This window comes from Colobus angolensis, unplaced genomic scaffold, assembly GCF_000951035.1.
Source record: "Colobus angolensis palliatus isolate OR3802 unplaced genomic scaffold, Cang.pa_1.0 Scaffold618, whole genome shotgun sequence".
Lineage (NCBI taxonomy): Eukaryota > Metazoa > Chordata > Mammalia > Primates > Cercopithecidae > Colobus > Colobus angolensis.
In genome coordinates this window covers 155,095-162,506 of record NW_012119799.1, presented here as the reverse complement: position 1 = coordinate 162,506, position 7,412 = coordinate 155,095, and the positions used below count along the sequence as shown (strand labels likewise).

Genomic DNA, 7,412 nt, shown 5'->3' with positions numbered 1-7,412 from the left:
ACCCATCTGCTGCTACTCTACTTTTCCATGAATTAGGTAATTTCAGTTTTTGCTGTAATGAGTCACATTTCTACCAATCCCAGAGCCTACTGTCTGTCTTCTACAGATGACATGACAATAATTAGTACAGAGGGAAATGAAATGGCAGCATTTATTCTTTATACCCATGTCTCAGGGTCAAAAATTCATATACACAGAATGACTCCAAGACAAACCTTGGTATCTGTTTCTTAGCTTCATTACTGATGAATACTCAAGACTCAGTTGGAAAGTTGGAGGAGGCAGAAATGTATGAATGAGATCTGTGATTTTCTCATGATTTTGCTCTCATATCTCACTGAATGATAACTAATGGGTAGGTGTTCCTACATAAAATATTATGAACATATAAACGTATAGCTTTGTGTAAGAAAATGTGTAATTTTGTAATGTTACACTTTAATTGCAGGTTTATTTGTTTCTCATTTTACAGCAAATTTTGCATTTATGAACATTTTTATCTTGACAGTAAAATATGAGCTCATTTATAATGATTTAATCATATTTTTATTTTTTAAGTTCGAAGATACGTTAATATTTCTCTAATACTTAAGAGGTGTTTGAATAGTCATGTGATAAAACAAAATTTTAAAATATTTTACAATAATGGTATTTTAGCAGATGACCATAAGGAACATTATGTTTAAATGTATTAGAGTAATTGCTAATAAACAGGTCAGTTTTGTTTTTTTTTCTGCCACAAAACTATCTAAAAACATTACCTTCTGCTGGGTCTGCTACAATTCTGTAGAGTGAATACCTTGTATGCATGGAGGCTGGTGATACTAAGAATGATTTCAAATATTTTGGTTTTTTTTTTTCTGAGACAGTCTTGTTCTGTCACCCAGGCTGGGAGTGCAGTGGTGTGATCTCAGCTCACTGGAACCTCCACCTCCCCGGTTCAAGGGATTCCTCTGTCTCAGCCTCCCGAGTAGCCGAGATTACAGGTGCCTGCCACATTGCCCAACTAATTTTTGTATTTTTAGTAAAGATGGGGTTTCACCATGTTGGCCAAGTTAGTCTCAAACTCTTGACCTTGTGATCTGCCCGCCTCAGCCTCCCAAAACGCTGGGATTACAGTCATGAGCCACCACACCTGGTCCAAATATTTTCTTAAATTCAGTTTAATATTTTGTGTTTTATGGTCTAAAACTAATAAAATGTTATATGTATTAGCTTTTATAAGACTGTTTAGTGTTGAGAGAATAATAGTTTGCAAAGTGGAATGACAGCATTTCCTCATTATAAAAATTAACCTTAAAATTGAGTAACTCTTTTTTTTTTCAGAAGGAGTTTCACTCTTGTTGCCCAGGCTGGAGTACAATGGTGTAATCTCAGCTCGCCGCAACCTCTGCTGCATGGTTTTTACCTCATGGTTTCAAGCGATTCTTCTGCCTCAGCCTCCCAAGTAGCTGGGATTACAGGCATGCGCCACCACACTGGACTAATTTTGTATTTTTAGTAGAGATGGGCTTTCTCCATATTGGTCAGGCTGGTCTTAAACTCCCGACCTCAGGTGATCTGCCTACCTCGGCCTCCCAAAATGCTGGGATAACAGGTGTAAGCCACCGCTCCTGGCCATAACTCTACTTTTTCTCAGAAATTTTTGAATCTTCTATAGCTCAGTAAGACATGTATTTACAAAAAGTGACAAGTATATTTTAATTTAAATGTTTGAATTCATAAGTTAATGTTTTCTGTATTGAGTAGGATTACTGCCTTCTGGTGTCTATATGTTCCTAAAATGGAAGACAGAGATGATGAAATTAGAACTTAATGGGTTATTTTTTCCAAGATGTTTTTGGTTATTCTTCCTCTATTAGCATAAAATGTACTTCAGTTCACTTGCAGAAACACACGTGATTTATTTTTACATGCACTCACTATTTGTCGTTAACATTGAATAAAAGAAAGTAAAAACTTAAAAGTTTTCTAAACTAATGATTCTTAGGCAGTACAGGACAGTGTGACTATTTATACCTCTAATTGTTCACATGTGGGTCCTTGATGCATTGTATTAACAATTGGGTATATAAAATCATTTCCAGACCATATTTTTAAGAAATATGAGCTACTCAAGATTAATCAAGATAAATGATTGGAATTAAAATCATGCTGGTGATAATTTTTACTATGGAATAAACATTGATGCAGGAGTTTTATTTCTTTTTGTTTCAGATACATAAAATGTTTCCTATTTTTGATGAAGATGAACACACTTGCTACCTATATTATCATTAAAAATGTCTTCTTTTCCCAAGCTGGTATTGGAGTCTCAGCCAATGCCTTCCTCCTCTTCTTCCATGTGTTCACAGTTCTTGTGGATCACAGGCTTAAGCCTACTGACCTACCAGTCACTTGGCCTTTGTCCATATCGTGATGCTGCTCACCATTGTGTTCTTGTGTCTGAAGACATTTTTGAGTCACTGAATTTTCAAACTGACTTCAAGTGTAAGATGCTTTTCCACATGAACAGGGTGATGAGGGACCTCTCCATCGGCACCACCTGCCTCCTGAGCATGCTGCATGCCGTTGCCATCAGCCCTGGCACCTCCTGGTCTGCAAAGATTAAACAGAAGTTCACAGGTTACATCTTTCACTCCTTCTTCTTATGGGTTCTCAGTTTGTCTCTCAGTAGTAACCTGCTCTCCTCCACTGTGGCTTCTAATGGGATAAAGACTGATGTGTATCAGTAAATACTGCTCACTTTCTTCCATAAGCTACATCATCCGGAGCCTTTCATGCTGCCACTGCTTACGAATGTCTTCTTTGTCGCAATCACGTTGCTCTCAAGTGCATACATGGTGATTCTCTTGTCCAAGCATCAGAGATGATCCCAATACCTTCATAGCACCAGCCTGTCTCCAGGAGCCTCCCCAGAGAAAAGGGCCACCCAGACCATCCTGCTGCTGGTGAGTTGCTTTGTGGTCATGCACTGGATCGACCACATCATCTCATCCTCCTCAACCCTGTTATGGGCTTGTGACTCAGTCATCATGGGCATCCAGAGGCCTATGGGTAATTTCTATTCCACTGTTAGCCCTTTCATACTAATTAGTTCTGATAAAAGAATAATCAAAATTTTCCATATGTGCAAAATACATATCACAGATTTTAATTAAATTATGAAAATAATTATCTGAAAATAGATTTTGACATCAAATTCTTCAAGAAACAGATGATTTGATACATAATTTGATGAAGAGGGTCAGCCCCTCCACACCTGTGGGTATTTCTCATCAGGTGGGATGAGAGACTGATAAAGAAATAAGATACAAAGTATAGAGAAAAAACAGTGGGCCCACGGGACTGGCGCTCAGCATACGGGGGACCCACACCGGTGCCGGCCTCTGAGTTCCCTCAGTATGTATTGATGATTCTTTTTACTATCTTAGGGGAGTGTAGCAGGGCAACAGGTGGGCAGAAGGTAAGCAGAGAAACATGTGAGCAAAGGAGTCTGTATCATGAATAAGTTCAAGGAAAGGTACTGTGCCTGGATGTGCACGTAGGCTAGATTTATGTTTCTCTTTACCCAAACATCTCAGTGTAGCAAAGGGAAACAGAGCAGTATTGCTGCCAGCATATCTCGCCTCCAGCCACAGGGCGGTTTTCTCCTATCTCAGAATAGAACCAATGGGAATGGTCAGTTTTACACCAAGACATTCCATTCCCAGGGACAAGCAGGAGACAGTAGCCTTCCTCTTATGTCAACTGCAAAGAGGCCTCCTTCTTTCACTACTCCTCAGCACAGACCCTTTGCGGGTGTTGGGATGGGGAATGGTAAGATCTTTCCTTTCCCATGAGGCCATATCTCAGGCCGTCTCAGTGGGGGGAAACCTTGGACAATACCCAGGCTTTCTTGGGCAGAGGTCTCTGTGGCTTTCCGCAGTGCATTGTGTCCCTGGTTAACTGAGAATGGAGAATGGCAATGATTTTAACAAGCATACTGCCTGCAAACATATTGTTAACAAGGCACATCCTACACAGCCCTAAATCCATTAAACTTTGATTCATTACTGCACATGTTTCTGTGAGCACAGGGTTGGGACTAAAGTTACAGGTTAACAGCATCTCAAAACAAACAATTTTTCTTACTACAGATAAAAATGAAGTTTCTTATGTCCTCCTTTTCTACATAGACACAGTAACAATCTGATCTCTTTCTTTTCCCCACAATTTGATTACACTTTTATTTCATCTAAATACTTTTGAAATCTATGCTTGTCCACCATCATAGTCCCCTGTGTCCACAAGTTCCTTATCTTGAATTTTGATTCCCTAAACTTTATATAAGACAACTTTTCTATCTTCTTGAAGTGTACACTTAAGATGCTCCCATTGGCAAATAAAATTTGTCTCTCAGGCTGGAGTGCAGTGGTGCCATCTTGGCTCACTGCAATCTCTGCCTCCCGGGTTCAAGCAATTCTCCTGCCTTAGCCTCCCGAGTAGCTGGGATTACAGGCATGCACCACAATGCCCAGCTAATTTTTGTATTTTTAGTAGAGATGGGGTTTCACCATGTTGACCAGGCTGGTATTGAACTCCACATGCCTCGGCCTCCCAAAGTGCTGGGATCACAGGCACGAGCCACTGCGCACAGCCAGTTCTGCAGGTAATTTAGTTTATCCTTATTTATTAAAAATATGCTAGCTATGTATCCATGTTCATGCCTGGCTTTTAATTTTTGAAGTTGGTAAATATTTTATTAGTGTGATTTATTATTTGTATGAATTCAAGTGAAATAATTGTGCTTTATTTTTTGTCATTCCATTATATATATATGTATAATTACATTCATTTTGCTATTATTTTGTTTCTCTTTTATTTGTTATATTCATTTGGCTCAAAATTCCAGTTCACTAATCCAGTTCACTAGTTCTCTCAACTCAGCCTAATTTTATATTTAATTCACATATTGTATATGAAATTTATCTTTATTTATTTGTATTTGAAGCTTTTGAAAATTGGCTTTCTCAGTTTAGTTTCCTGCTCTTTCAAGATTATTGGATTTTTGAGACAGAGTCTCACTCTCTTGCTCAGGCTGGAGTGCAGTAGTGCAATCTTGACTCACTGCAACCTCTGCCTCCCAGGTTCAAGTGATTCTTGTGCCTCAGCTTCCCAAGTAGCTGGGATTACAGGTGCCCACTACTGCATCCGGCTAATTTTTATATTTTTAATAGAGATGGGGTTTCACAATATTGGCCAGGCTGGTCTCGAACTCCTGACCTCAAGTGATCCACCTGCCTCGGCCTCCCCAAGTGCTGGGATTACAGGCATGAGCCACCACGGCTGGTCTCAAAATTATTTTGATATTCTCTTTTCTCCATTTGTTTTTACGTAAGCATTTAACATATATTTCCAATATTCAAAGTTTATGTGATGTCTAATTTCTTCTGACCCCTTTACCTGATGGCTTATTTTCTTCTGTCCTTCATCTTTTCCAGTTTTTTTTTCAACAGGATTCAGTTGATTCTGCCTTTTCAGGGTGGTCCTGAGAGTCCTGGGTGCCACCCTATCCTGGGCCAAGGGAGGCCCAGGGGGCCAGTTAAGGCCAATGGTGGGCAAAGGTGGGGTTGCAGTCCCTTGAATGCGGTGAAAACAGGCTGAGGCCTGGAGGCAGCTGTGGTAGGCCAGGGCAGGGTGGAAGACATCAGACTGGGGCCCAGTCAGACCTACAGAGCCAAGGACCCAGACAACACAAGTACCCCAGGGCAGGCAGGGCACAGTGTCACATGACACAGAACATGAAACACAGGCCCAGGCTCACAGTAAGCACATGGGCAAGTGGTCACAGATTCACAGGCCAGATGGACAGCCAGCCATGGCTGGGCCAGACATGTGGACACAGTGGTAGTTTCACACACAGACACAAGGATGACATGGCACTGTGGGACACAGGGACTTGATGCCACAGTGTTTGTGCACTTCCAGGCCCCGCATATGGGTCTGGATCCCGTCCAGAGGGGCGTTTCCGAAGACGTGGGCTGTGCCCCGCAATGGCTCAGAAGACCCCAGTGATCAGCGGGTTCGTGGGCTTATCCCTTTGGCACCAGTTGCTGCAGGGAGGTCAGGACGAAGAAGCAATGGCCTGGTTCCAGCCCTGCTTCAGCACAGCGGCCGTGAGGCCCTGGTATGTCCCCTCAGCCCTTGTTCCCGCACAATCTCCCTAACCCCGAAGAATTATCTGTTCTTGGGGTTTGGGGAGGTCTGGCGGTGGATGAACTTCACTTTGATGGTCTCCATGGTGGACGACCACCACGACCTCAACCACGCTGGAGCCCAGGCCAGGCAGCAGCCCGAACCTGCTGTTCAGCAGTCCCTGGACATCCCACGTCTGGGTGCGGAGGAATTGGAATTTCCCGAACCTGATGCTGCCTCGGAAATGGAGCCGCAGAGCAGAGAGCTGAGGCTGCTGTCCAGGCCCAGGACGCCGTGGCTGTCACTGTGCCCCACAGGCCCCCATGCCCAGTGCCCGGCAGGGACGAGCGCTCCTAGGTCCTCATGTGCTTGGTAGGAAACGGAATATAGGTGTAGATGCCGCCTGCCAGGCCGCCTGCCGTGGTGATCGCCTTCCCCGGGGGCATGCATGGCAGGAGAGGTGATACCCGGTGTCACCTCGGTCCGAGTCTCCTGAACTCCGCAGTCCGACCTTAATTTGTTTTGACACAAATAAAGATCTCACATAAACATAAAATGGGATGTCTTGGCTTATAATTTTTGTTGACAGCAATAGTATTGTTTTATAGGATAGTGTATTGGAGTAAATAGGTTTTTAATTTGTATTGTTTTCATCAGCTCACTGACATTGATATGGTTTTTAGGTTATTGATGAGCAGTTCTCCCTCAGGTACGCCTTAGGGTAGGGATTTGTGGTCACATAGTTGAGAGGTAGGCTGAGATTAGAGTTTGTTCTGGCAGCAATGTTCTGGGAACCAGGAAATTCAAATCCCTCTCATGATACTTTGCTAATATCGCCCAGGCTTGCTGTGCCTTCCCTTTGTGCTGCTTACCAGAGATGGTCTCTTGCACTCGGCCCAGCTATATGTTCCATTGTTCTTTTTATTCCGTGCTACTTAGCCTGGTGGCAGGGGTGAGAGAACGAGGAGATCTCTGATGTTCTGAGGAAGCCTCACACTCAGTACTGTGAACTGGGGTGTGGGGTGACTGACCTTCAGAGTTTCCTGCCCCTCCTACAGAGGCAATGCCAGGACAAGAGCACATTCCCGTCCCTCCCCCAGTGGTAGAGAGGCTCCTTGTCCATGTTCCTAGCTTCCAGTTGAAGTGGGTCTGCAACAGTGCCCTGTAAATTAACGCTTTCGTTTCTTTATGGGAGATGTATCTGGGCAGAGATGTGGGTTTTGACCTTGTTTCTC

General features: G+C 43.0%; 2 pseudogenes; one reads left to right on the top strand and one right to left on the bottom strand.

The window, feature by feature from the left end:
* The first annotated feature begins 2,418 nt into the window (after nucleotides 1–2,418).
* On the top strand, nucleotides 2,419–3,161 carry LOC105527346 (annotated as a pseudogene).
* Nucleotides 3,162–5,895: 2,734 nt separating this feature from the next.
* Nucleotides 5,896–6,627, bottom strand: LOC105527345 (annotated as a pseudogene).
* Nucleotides 6,628–7,412: the final 785 nt, after the last annotated feature.